General features: G+C 43.4%; 1 protein-coding gene across 5 annotated transcripts in view; it reads left to right on the forward strand.

Moving 5' to 3' along the window:
- Positions 1-14,253, forward strand: part of RALGPS1 (Ral GEF with PH domain and SH3 binding motif 1) — a 765,778-nt gene that overhangs the window by 184,693 nt on the left and 566,832 nt on the right. The gene's annotated exons all lie outside the window — the stretch shown is intronic.

Genomic DNA, 14,253 nt, shown 5'->3' on the forward strand with positions numbered 1-14,253 from the left:
TTTTACGTTGGACGTGTGTCTGGCTTGGGCGTAGGTTACATTCACGCCGTACGCAGTGATCCGGCGTAGTTTAGGCAGTTGTTCCGACGTGGTTGTGAGCAGGCACAGGGGGATGCGTCCACGTCACGGAGCATGCACAGTTCGTGATACGTATCTGTCTGGCACTCGGCCCATCATTTGCATGGGTCACGCCCACTTCCACCTACGCCGGCGTACGCCTTCGAATCCCAAGCCACGCTGGCGCAGCGTTGGGAGCACAGGCTTGCTGAATGCATTGCTTGCCTCTCTGCGCTGCGTTGGCGTAGCGTACATTGGTTACTCTACGGCGGCGTAATGTGCGCCTTGCTCTCTGTGAATCTGGGCCTTAGTCTCTACGGTGCCATTAACCACTTAAGACCCGGACCATTATGCAGGTAAATGACCTGGCCCCTTTTTGCGATTTGGCACTGCATCGCTTTAACTGACAATTGCGCGGTCGTGCGATGTGGCTTCCAAACAAAATTGGCGTCCTTTTTTCCCCACAAATAGAGCTTTATTTTGGTGGTATTTGATCACCTCTGCGGTTTTTATTTTTTGCGGTATAAACAAAAATGAAGCGACAATTTTTAAAAAAATTTATATATATAAATTCCCCCCCCCCCCCCAGTTTAGGCCGATACGTATTCTTCTACTTATTTTTGGTAGAAAAAAATCGCAATAAGCGTTTATTGATTGGTTTGCACAAAAGTTATAGTGTTTACAAAATAGGGGATAGTTTTATGGCATTTTTATTAATAATAATTTTTTAACAGTGATGGCGGCGATCAGAGATTTTTTTTTTCGTGACTGCGACATTATGGCAGACACATCGGACAATTTTGACACATTTTTGGGACCATTGTTATTTTCATAGTGAAAAGTGCTAAACAAATTGCACTGATTACTGTGAAAATGACAATGGCAATGAATGGGGTTAACCACTAGGGGGCGCTAATGGAAGTGTGCCCTAAGGGAGTGATTCTTACTGTAGGGGGGTGTGGCTGGACGTGTGACGTCACTGATCGTCCCCTATAACAGGGAACAGAAGATCAGTGACGCTGCCAGAGAGAACGGGGAAGGTGTGTGTACATTCACCTCGCCCTGTTCTTCAGCTCCTGTTACCCGATCGCGTGACCTCGGCGGCGATCGGGTCCGCGGGTCCCGCGGGCGAGGTCACGGAGCTTCGGACCGCGCGCACGTGACCCACGGCTGGACACTTAAAGGGCAACGTACCTGTACGTGCCTGTGCCCAGCCATGCCATTCTGTCTACGTATATCGACGTTAGGCGGTCCTTAACCACTTAACGCCCCCCGCATGACTATTTACGTCCACAGAATGGCACGTACAGGCAGATGGGTGTATATATACGTCCATGCCTTCTAGCGGGTCGGGGGTCCGATCGGGACCCCCTCCGCGGCGGGCGGCTTACCTCCGGGAGCGATCAGACTCGAGGGGACGGCTGTTCGTGTCTGTCCGCCCCCTCGTGATCGCTTCCAGCCAATCCTGTGAGCCGCCGCCGTGTCACTTCCTCTGCCTGTAAAATGTAAACATAGGCAGAGGAAGTGATGCAGCTCTCATCTCGGCGGTATTTTCAAACCGCCGAGATGAGAGAAGAGTCACAGGAAGTCGCACCTAACACTACACTGACACAGTACACAAATTCACATTTAACCCCTTCCGATCACCCCCCCCCCCACCCCCCTGTCACACTGTCACTGAATGCAGTGATCATATGTGTACTGATCACTGCATTTAGTGTCAGTGTGACAGCCAGTTAGTGTTAGGTCCAGGGTAGCCCCGTACCCCCCCTAATAAAGTTTTAACCCCTTGATCACCGCCCTAGTTAACCTTTTCACTCCCTATTGCCAGTGTCACTAAGCGATAATTTTTCTGATCGCTGTATTAGTGTCACTGTTGCCGCTAGGAAGCTAATTTTTTTTTATTGCGATTTTTTTTTTTTTTTTTTTTTTTTTTACTAAAGACATGTGGCTGAATAAATTTTGGCCTAAATGTTTGACTAAAATTTAGTTTATTCAATTTTTCTTATAACAAAAAGTAAAAAATATTGATTTTTTTTCAAAATTGTCGCTCTATTTTTGTTTATAGCGCAAAAAAATAAAAATCGCAGAGGCAATCAAATACCATTAAAAAAAAAGCTATATTTGTGGGAAGAAAAGGACGCAAATTTAGTTTGGGAGCTACGTCGCACGACCGCGCAATTGTCTGTTAAAGCGACGCAGTGGCGAATTGTAAAAACGCCTCTGGGCATTTAGCAGCATATTGTTCCGGGGCTTAAGTGGTTAAAGGGGTTAAACTGACTTAATTTACAGACCAAAGTTCATCTATTTGATCTAAATGTTACTTTGTTTCTCTTCTCTATCTTTCAGCACTGAGGAATGTTGATAAACATTTGCCTAATTTTTATTTTTTTGACAGCTTGGCTCTGCACTGTTTACATGCGAAAATGGCTAATTAGGATTGTGAGGGGCTTTGACTCGAGATCATGATTTTTTTTTTTACGATTAATTGTGCAGCTCTAATGTACACATCAGTGTAACTGCCTCTTGGGGGTGTGTGCCATAGATATTACAGGTGACAGCATCATTCTAGCCTAGACACAAAAAAGTCAAAAGCACTTAAAAATAAAAAATCCAATCAAATGGTGTGAGAGGGAGGAAGGGAGAGCCAGATGGAAATCAGTTGTGATAGATGAAGCTCCGCTTTAACAAGCTATAAATGATCTTTAAAACAAGCCCTTACTCTCCTCTGTAGCTGCAAGTGCTGTAGGGCACTCAGCTCAGCTAACCCTGCTCCTTCGCTCCATGAGGACCTGCTCTTTGTTTACATTAGAAATTAGAAGGCTACCAAGTTGGTGCTGCTTGTACAAGGCTTTAGTGCTTCTATTGTGGATTTGAGCATCAATCGTTCCATATTGCTTGTAGCTACTGGAGTCAGTGTTTTCTTATTTTAAAGCTCATTTACTGCTTGTTAAGATTGGGTGTAACTATTTGAATGTCCCAAGTTTGGGCAACAGGTACACTTCAACTGAAACTGTTCACCCCTGCAGGAGAAGAACAGTTGCTAGCAGACAAGCAGTGCGCAATTAAGCCCAGCGGAGGATTTGTAGGTATATGTAAGTCCTCTACTCCTGACAGCTTTATGAGGATAATTTTATTAAATCTCGTTGCCAAATGGTTTTAATAAGAGCTTGCTGGAGCGTATGTTAGCGCCGGTATACAGGCAGACAGGACGATGTCTCCTTTCCCTGTCTGAAGCAGGGCACAAAGATTACATTATTACTGTGGCTTAATAAGACATATTGAAAATCTTCTTTGGTAAGCTATAGATTTTATTAACCGTAATATGGAACTGCCACAATATTATAAATTGTTCCTTTATAAAAAAAACAGACATGGGCCATTTCCTTCCTGAATATTATCACCCTGTTGCATGAAAAGGTAAAATATTAATGTTTTTGCAATGTAAACTTTTTTTTAACTTTTTGAATTGCAGTACCAATTCCGGCCTCAATCAGTTCTGGCATTTTAACAGATACAGTTTCAATTTTAACATGGTGGCCTTTTCTGCACATGCTAGTTGCCCAGCTAACATGCTGACCCTCTGGCTTCAGTGTTTTTTCAGTTACTGACATAGAATTGGTAAGCAAATCAGGAAAGTCAGAATATAGTCAGGAGTTTCATACTTGTTATTGATCAGTTATTCAAGTATTAAAGCCAAAGCATGACAGCCAGTCATCTATCATTTGCATAATGAGCAATGACACCTTTCATGTCTTCCACAGGGCTGATTTCCTTTAATCCACCTTTGTCATGATTATTTTTGTTTTAATTAATAGCCAGAGGCAAGAAATTATGAAGGGCCCCCAGCCTGAGTTTTCCCCCAAGCGCCTGGAGCCCTTTCCACTGATATCAGGACCCCTTACTCCCATCATGGGGCCCCTGTATTATGGCCCTGCAGCGGATTCCTTTCACATGTTCTGCAGCGGGCCCCTTTCCTGCTGTCTTGGACCCTCTACAGTGGCAGAATGCCAGGGCCCAGTCACAAGTGTGACCTTTGCAACCCTGGTAGTTCTGCCTGTGGTGTCAGTAGGACTGTGAATAGTGTCAGTCAGTAGAGCAGTGGACTGTGCCAATATAGCAGTGTACTTTGTCAGTAATGCAGTAGAGGGGGTCAGTATAGCTGCGGACGATGTAAGTAGTTTTACATTTTTTGTTATTTTTGTAAAATGTTATATTCTATTTATTTTTTATTTTTTTTAGGATCCCCACTTTTGGGGACTTTGGTGAAATAGCAGAGGTTTAAACAGACCTCTGATGTTTAACCTTTGAGACCGAGAAAGCAGATTGAGAACACCCCTATCCCTGCAGCCTCAGCTGCACAGCGTGGATGGACAGGAATAGCTCTGTACAGAGCCTCCCATTCATTCACGGTAACAATCACTCACTGTGTCCATTCCAAAAAGTAAGAGGACGGTTAATTACCTTTTTACCAGCCCCTTCCCCCGCTCTCCATTCTGCAAGCATTGCCTGCAGCAGCTGGAGGGAGAGAGGACAGGGGAAGCCGGCAGCACTGGGGAAGGGGGAGCACACAGGGGCAGCAGGAAACAAGTAACCTGGAAAGTTAAAGCAAACTGTTTTGTTCCTTTTGGGATAAAGGTTTTACATAAATAAAAGCTGATTATTGTAAGCACCCCTACCAGTGGGAGATTGTTTGTCATGTGCCTCTAACTGCAACATCTGTAGGCGAGCTTGTTCGGTTTAAAAAAAAACAGACTCACTGGTCAGATCACCAGATGAAAATAAAAGAAAGTCTGAAAAAGAAAACTAATGCAGCCATCACGTCTGTGGCTAACCTAGCCACTTCTGGAATGCTGGATGTTACATGTCAAAGGGTTGTCTGTATTATATGCTTTGTATTCTGCTGGGTCCTATGTGGGCATGGTAATTCATATGCTAGCAGCCGTAAGCCACTAGCATTCAAGTACTTTGTTTTATGTTGCCCAATCGGTGTTCGGCAGTTTTAAACCAAACTCTCACAACACATAACCCCAGACCCCAGCTATCAACCGACTGTTCCCTCGTGTAGCAATGCCTGATAGGAGAATTATCCAAAATGTTAAGTTCCCCATGTGGTCCTCACTGTATTACCCCTGCTAAATCTGTTTGACTGTTTGGAAACCCCTTGCATGGGGGATTATATAAATATGGAAGCCTGTGGATAAAAAGTCAGTTGACTCCCAGAGCTGTGTTCCGTCCGGTTACTGGGGGGGATTTGGGACATTGCCTTACTTTTCAGCGCTGACTGTGGATTTACCCTGGTTACCAGCGGAGATCGTGGATTTTAATATTGTACTCCGCTACAACGTCTAAGAAGGGTACCAGGGCAGTGTGACGGGGGGGGGGGGGGCAGTATGAGAGGGGGCAAATTGACAGTAGGACCCATGGACACACTATACTGGACTATACTGACTCAGGTGCTGGGCAGTGCACTATGTATTCCTTTAATCCCTGCTGTGGTAAACAATGTGCTGGTTACAAGACAGGAGCAGCCTTGGGGCAGGGAGCAGTGCTCTTACCTTAGCCGATGGCAGGAGCAGCCTGGAGGCATGAAGCTGGGGGGGGGGGGGGAGCTGGGAGACAGAACCAGCGGTCCTTGATGACGGCTTGACTCTTACTTATCAACATCGCATCGTGGCTCATGGCTGCCGGAAACATTTAGCACCAGGCTGGATAGGAGGAGAAAAATTGAGGGAATCGGTTCTTCTATATGCCGTCCTGCCACCCCTCCTATCCAGGGGTAGACAAATGTGATGGGAGCCGCACAGCCCCCCTGCAGCATGGGGCTGAGTCACAGTTGTGACCCCTATCGTTACACCTCTGTTAAGGGCCCATTCATACCAGAAAACAGTGGGCCTCAGCACACACATTTCTTGCATTGAGTTGTCAAATTGAATGGTGTGTTTATACACCTTAATGCACACAAAAATTGGTCCTCCTGCATTTTTTCTAGTGCACCACAACATTCATCATGGATTGGGGTGTACTGTAACAAAGTTGTGTTCTGGCTGGGCATTGTTTTTCAGAATGAATTACACTGCAGTGCACTAAGGTTTTGATGATGTTACGTGTAGTTTACTGCACTTTACGATAGCGCAATAGTGTGAACTAAGAGTTGAATTAAAGGCTCTGCAAGGTATACAGAAACATGAAGACAGGATCCTTAAGAATTCAGCTGTATAAGATGGCATAAAGTAAAGTTACACATCCATAGCACTAAATATTGAAAATTAAGATACATGTTATTTTAAGTTGATTTTCCATTCGATGTGATTATTTATTATAATATGAATAACATTATGTGCTGCAATGCCAATAAATGTTCTGTGTCATTTGGATCTCTTGTAATGACATAGATTGACCAGAAGCAGTTTCATCACTGACGGACACAGCGCTTCCTTATTTTGAACCATAGGGTTATACTGCCCCCTACAGTAGGACACTAGGCAGAGAAAGGATTTGGCTAAGCCTATGGGCAGTACAAGGTGGTATACTCCCCCCTCGCTGCTATAGGCCTTCAGTTTTTTTTCTACCTAGTTGCCTGCTGGGATCTCTGGTCCTGGCAATTTTTTCTTTTTAAACAAATCTTTTTCCTGCGAGATATGCAATCAGCTGCCGCACTGGGAGACAAGCTTGATTTCTAGATCCAGTGGTCCCCCCAGTTCGGCCAGCGAGCACAGACCACAGCTCTGCGCTAGGTCGGCCACGACACAGCCCCACTGAACGGGGGCTGGCCGGCGAGTTAAATGCCTCGTGAGGTCGCATACGGTCTCAGCCTTAGTCGCAGCGTTTCTCCTGGCCGACAGAACCCATTAGCTAGCTGCCATAACCCCAGTATCCTCTCCAGGATACCGAATGTCTTTTATCGGTGGGTGGGAAAGGGGCCTTCCCTTTCCGGCAGAGACCATCGGTTCTCTCACCTTAAAGGCTGGATGCCAAGTGAGGGAAAAGTGGCCCCCCTCGGCTCCAAACATTGGATGGTGGAAGCAATGTCAAACAATGCTCTTAAAGGGGAATTTTTTATTTTTTTTTGCAAAAATAAAATTACATTTAATTATTTATTTTGTTATTACATTTTAGTGTAAATATTAGATCTGAGGTCTTTTTGACCCCAGATCTCACATTTAAGAGGTCCTGCCATGCTTTTTTTTCTATTACAAGGGATGTTTACATTTCTTGTAATAGGAATAAAAGTGACTCCAGTTTCAAAATAAAAAGTAAAATGAATAAGAATAAAAAAATAAATTGAAAGCACCCCATCCCGCCGAGCTTGTGCGCAGAAGTGAACACATACATAAAAGTCTAGCCCGCATATGAAAAAGGTGTTCAAACCACATATGTGAGGTATTGGCACGATCGTTGGAGAAAGAGCAAGAGTTCTAGCACTAGACCTCCTCTGTAACTCAAAACTGGTAACCTGTAGACATTTTTAAAACGTTTAAAAAAGAGAAAATGCGCCAACCTAAGTGCAGTAAGTAGGTATTTAATTAAAGCAATTTGCACAGTAAAAATGGCTACTCACAAAACCAGTATAAATACAGGCATGTAATGGAGGAGACGGCTGGTCCGATGTCACAACTTGTAGTCAGCAATGCAACAGGCTGGTCTCTTATCCTGGTCCCCCGGGTGATGTAAATGAAGGTCCTAGATGTTCGGTAGCCTTAGGGGAACCCCACAGAGAACAGGAGCCGTGGATGCTGCACCAGAAGCGGCGTGCGTTCCAGCGTGGAACGCAGCGTATCGCCGTATAACCGGAAGTGACGTAGGGGCTTCGGACAGCCAATGGGATGACGCGTTTCTCAGCCTCCGCTGGTTCATCAGATCCATGCTGTCCAATAGGAGCGGACATAATAAATAAGCAAGGGAATGCCATGATTGGTCAGCGGCGCCAGTGGGCAAATACACACAATGAAAGGAAGGAATTCATATGGAATAACAGGGGAAATCCACTGCTAGTAATGAATGATTAAAACAAATATGATTAAAAAAGATATATGATTAAAAAAGGAACTTTGGAAAGGGGACCAATTTAAAAAACAATTTAAAAAACGGATTTAGAAAACGAACAGCAATATATCATGTCATTGTAACAGGCATGTCTAAGCATTGATTTTGGATGAACATCACTGTGTGGGTAGGATATGTTAATATAAATTATACACTTACATAATATATATACAAAAAATTGTATACAAAAAATATATAAGAATGAAGGATGAATAATAAATAAATAACAATAAATAATGGAGCAATATGAAAATAAAAATAAGTATAAATATCAAAAGGTCAAAAAATTATTAATTAATATTAGTATCTGATCCATAAAAGATCATAGGTTCACCATATATGTATATGTACATGAGATAAAATCTGTACAATAGAAGATAGAATATAGAACCGACACATCCAGAACTAATCATAAATCAAGGTATATATATATATATATATATATGAATACATACATATACACATAAAACTGATGATAATTCAAAATATTAAAATACACTGGTGCATATAATGCACAATGTATCTATAGATAATGACACAATTGATGACCAAAAAACTACCTGCCTACTACTATCCGCCTACTTTGGATACTTCTGCTGACCTCCAGGCTATCCAGGATCTTTGTGATCTATGGAATGCCGATGGAGATAATGGAGAAGATGAGGATCTATTGGTATGGTCCCAATATACTCACTCTCCTCGCTCCATAACCCACACTCCGTTTAGACCCAAGTCCATTTTTAACCCTACACAGTCTAAGGGTCCCTACCTTTCTACTTTCTATCAGGTAGTTTTCAAGGAGCTCACCGACTTGTGCAAGTCGGACCCCTCTGGTGCTACTCGGTTCCATAGTAACCTCCAACCCTCTGAACATTCAGCTCTAAAATCACTAAGTAATAATCCTGATATTATTATTAGATCTGCCGATAAGGGAGGGGGGATTGTTATACAAGACAAGAATGACTATATGACTGAGGCTAGACGATTACTCTCAGATAAAGATACATATGAGAAACTTAAATATGACCCCCTGCCAAAATTTGTAGTTGAGTCATCTGATATTGTTCAGCGGGCCCTCCTCGATGGCACGCTGAGCAAGGTAGAGGCTGCTTTTTTCCGAAAACCCTTTTTTCAAGTTCCGTACTTGTATCATTTGCCTAAGATACATAAGGATGCTAATAATCCACCTGGTCGTCCCATTGTTGCTTCCATGGATAGCATCACCACCAGCTTTTCGCTCTACATTGATCATTTCCTACAACCACTCGCCCAAGCCCTCCCATCCTATATTCGTGATGGTACCCATCTAATCGAGTTGTTGACTCCTTATACCTGGGAGCCTTCGTACCGTTGGCTATCTCTTGATGTTTGCTCGCTTTACACTTCCATACCACACTCTGTGGGATTAGAGGCTGTTTCACATTTCCTTAATGACAATTGTAGTCTAAACATACAACAGATTGAGTTCATCCTTTTGTCAACTCGTTTTTGTTTAGAACACAATTATTTTCAGTTTGATGATGAGTTTTTTCTACAAAAGCAAGGCACAGCCATGGGTGCAAATTTTGCACCAAGCTATGCCAACCTGACCATGGGTCGATGGGAGGCTAGCTATATAGATAAAAACAACCCCTTTTCGGCACATGTCGTGTTTTATGGTCGCTATATAGATGACATTATAATGATCTGGGATGGGTCTATTGACTCCATTACCAATTTCTTAGCATACTGCAATAACAACTCCTTTGGACTGACTTTCACTTCAGCCAGTGACCCCGAATCGTTATGTTATCTGGATCTTGAACTCTTTCACGATCATGATATCATTGGTGCTAGGAACTTCACCAAACCGACCGCTGTGAATTCGTACCTCCACTATTCTAGCTGCCACCACCCCAAATGGATCAATAATGTTCCCAAAAGCCAATTTAATCGTCTTAGACGTAATTGTACCAGATTGGAGGACTACAAATCTTTGAGTGTTAATCTTAAAGATAAATTCATCGTCAAAGGTTATCCTCCTAACCTCGTGGAATCCGCTTGTAATAATTATGATTCGGATTCCCTACCTTTATCAAAGAAAACAGACCAGGCCCCCACTACCCGTTTCATTACCCAGTATCACGCTAAATACAAAAAAATGGAAAATATTATTAAAAAACATTGGCCCATTCTTATTCAGGATCCCCACCTGTCCTCATTCATAACAGCTCAGCCTAAATTTGCCTACCGTAGGGCTCCCAGCGTCAAGAGTAAAATTGCTCCTAGTAAAATAAAATCCTCTGGTAATACTAAACTTAATAGGCTCAAACAACTCACGCTCATTCCTCTTGTCGGAATGTTCCAATGTAAAAAGGCCCAATGCTTGACTTGTTCCTATGTTAAGCATGGACAAAAAAGTTTTGTCATTCATGACAAAACGTATAATTTGAATTCCTTTTATAACTGTTCGACGACTTATGTCATTTATTGCATCTCTTGTCCTTGTGGACTTTTTTATGTGGGTAGAACTATTAGAGCGCTTCGTACTAGATTTGGGGAACATCGACGTGCTGTTCATGCTGGGGACCCCAAGTCTAGTATTGCACGTCATTTTGCCATTAACCATCACAAGGATATCTCTCTCCTGCAGGTATGGGTCATTGAGGCTATTCCTGAAACCCCCACTGCAGTTGAGAGATTTCAGCGCCTATGCAGACAGGAAACTTTCTGGATTTATTCTTTAAACACGATGTCGCCTCATGGCCTCAACGAGGAAATTGAGACGAATAATATCATTTAATGTATGCAGGTTGTTCCTATTTTTCCTACTTCCAACAGATTTTGCCCTTTGGTTAAGGATAGTTCTTTGTACTTTTCATATTCTCATATTTTTATATATATGCATAGAAACCTTTTTTTTCTGATACGTATTTGATACATGCACGGGGTACTACAGGATTACCTTGTGTAATAGTTTTTTGGTCATCAATTGTGTCATTATCTATAGATACATTGTGCATTATATGCACCAGTGTATTTTAATATTTTGAATTATCATCAGTTTTATGTGTATATGTATGTATTCATATATATATATATACCTTGATTTATGATTAGTTCTGGATGTGTCGGTTCTATATTCTATCTTCTATTGTACAGATTTTATCTCATGTACATATACATATATGGTGAACCTATGATCTTTTATGGATCAGATACTAATATTAATTAATAATTTTTTGACCTTTTGATATTTATACTTATTTTTATTTTTATTTTCATATTGCTCCATTATTTATTGTTATTTATTTATTATTCATCCTTCATTCTTATATATTTTTTGTATACAATTTTTTGTATATATATTATGTAAGTGTATAATTTATATTAACATATCCTACCCACACAGTGATGTTCATCCAAAATCAATGCTTAGACATGCCTGTTACAATGATATGATATATTGCTGTTCGTTTTTTCAAATCCGTTTTTTAAATTGTTTTTTAAATTGGTCCCCTTTCCAAAGGTCCTTTTTTAATCATATATCTTTTTTAATCATATTTGTTTTAATCATTCATTACTAGCAGTGGATTTCCCCTGTTATTCCATATGAATTCCTTCCTTTCATTGTGTGTATTTGCCCACTGGCGCCGCTGACCAATCATGGCATTCCCTTGCTTATTTATTATGTCCGCTCCTATTGGACAGCATGGATCTGATGAACCAGCGGAGGCTGAGAAACGCGTCATCCCATTGGCTGTCCGAAGCCCCTACGTCACTTCCGGTTATACGGCGATACGCTGCGTTCCACGCTGGAACGCACGCCGCTTCTGGTGCAGCATCCACGGCTCCTGTTCTCTGTGGGGTTCCCCTAAGGCTACCGAACATCTAGGACCTTCATTTACATCACCCGGGGGACCAGGATAAGAGACCAGCCTGTTGCATTGCTGACTACAAGTTGTGACATCTGACCAGCCGTCTCCTCCATTACATGCCTGTATTTATACTGGTTTTGTGAGTAGCCATTTTTACTGTGCAAATTGCTTTAATTAAATACCTACTTACTGCACTTAGGTTGGCGCATTTTCTCTTTTTTAAACATATCTTTCAGAGTCTGCTTCTACCTCCGGATTTTGCTGCCACTATTGTGCTATTGGACTTAAAATTGGATTATTGATCCATTTGACTTATTTTATTCATTTATTTTCCAATTTTTATTATTGACATGGACCATATGATATATGTACTTTTTTATTGTTGACTGTGCTCTCCTGGTTTTTGCGCCATCGATCTATACATATTATTTTTAAAACGTTGCCTATGGAGATTTTGGACGACTCCACCAGTGGTAGATCCCCCTGTTTCTAGGTTGAACAAAGCAGCCATGATTTCGGGAGAGGAATCGCTGACTTTTAAATATTTGTCTGACAGGAAAGCAGAGTTTCTGGCCCACACTATGTTCACTATTGTGGGTTCAGTGTTTAGGCCAGTCTTAGCCATTGCCCTGGTGTCACAAACGCTAACGGAGTGGGCAAAGCTGTTGTGCCTTGATCTGGAGGGTAAACAGATTCCCCCTGCCTTGCTGAATTAGTGGATCAGTTGGCCCAGGGGCTGTAGTTTGTCTGTGATGTCTCCTTGGACACGGCTCCCTTGATCTCTAAGCTGTCTGTTTCAGCAGTGGTGTTTAGGCGTGTATTGTGGCTTAAGTTGTTAGTCTGCGGCCCAGACTTGTAAAATAATTCTTACTGATTTACACTTTTAAGGCAATCATCTGTTTGGGGCTACCCTGGATGACATCAAGAATGTCAAACGGGGGAAGAGTACCTTTCTTCCACAGCCTAAAAAGGAGAAGGAGCCTTGTTGCAGACGTGGCCCACATGCTGTTTTTTGCATGTCAGTGGCCATTTTGGAAGAGGTTTTTGCCTCTAGTGGCCAAAATAACGGCGCAAACGGCTCCAGCACACTTCCTGAGGGATGGCACAGCACGGACAGCGCTCTGGGCAGTTAGCAGCAGCAGTACAGCCTGGTCGGGTGGTGAGTCCTCTGGGGGGTCCAATGTCCTCTGCTGCAGCCGGGAGGGTGGCCTGTGGGTCTTGCCTTGCAGTCCAAGGGCGGCAATTGGGTGGGTCAGCATGGCGTCCGAACCAGAGGCTTCCCCCCTAGACATGCCATAGTTAACCCTTAGTGCCCCTGTTCCTGCGGCCTCTGGATGCTATGACGCAGTCCTTGAGGCGTTTGTTGCCAGGATCGAAGTGGCGAGTGGCCAGAGGGGGGGTAAAACGCGCCCCCTCCCCCACCTTCTTCGGGGGATGTCTCTGACACGGAATTGGGCCCTGCTACTGCGTCCGGCCCTGGCTCCGTAATGTCAGAGGATGCAGGCTTAGTCCACACGGACAGTGAGGATGACTCTGCTTCAGGGTCAGTGCATGATGGGGCACTTGTTAGAGCTCTTATCACTGCAGTGCGGGATACTCAAAAACTTGAGGATTCGGCGGAGGCATCAGATGTCGGTCCATGTTGGGTTCCGTAAGCCGGCCCACACTGCAAAAGTGTTTCCTTGTGTTCCTTATCTGGGAAAAAATTTGTACAAGGAATGGGATCGGCTGCAAAAAGTTTTTTCTGTTCTAAAATACTTTGCAGTCCGTTATCCTTTTGAGGAGGACTTCATAAAAAAGTGGACCTCTCCTCCGTCAGTGGACCCCCCTGTGTCCAGACTGAACAAGGCGACCACGTTGCCTGTGGAAGGGGCTCCCGCTTTTAAGGACCCCGCAGATAGGAGAGCTGAGGCTGTGGCCTGCTCCATGTTCACAGTGGTGGGGTCCGCGGTGAGACCGGTCTTGGCTGGCGTTCTAGTGTCAGACACTTACTGAACTGGCAAAGTTGTTGCTTCAGGAGTTGGAGGCGCATAATGCATCTGAGGACTGTGGTGCAGGGCCTAAAATGTGTCTGTGAGTCAGCCCTGGATACGCTTCCCTTGCTCTCCAGGGCCTCCGCCTACACGGAGATGTTGCGGTGGTGTTGCGCCGCCTTGTGTGGCTGAAGTGTTGGTCTGCGGACCAGTCTTCTAAAAAGGCCTTGGTGGACTTACCCTTTAAGGGTGAACGGCTTTTCAGGGCGTCTCTGGATGACATCATTAAAGATGCCTCGGGAGGTAAGAGGACTCTACTT

This window comes from Rana temporaria, chromosome 9 (assembly GCF_905171775.1).
Source record: "Rana temporaria chromosome 9, aRanTem1.1, whole genome shotgun sequence".
NCBI lineage: Eukaryota > Metazoa > Chordata > Amphibia > Anura > Ranidae > Rana > Rana temporaria.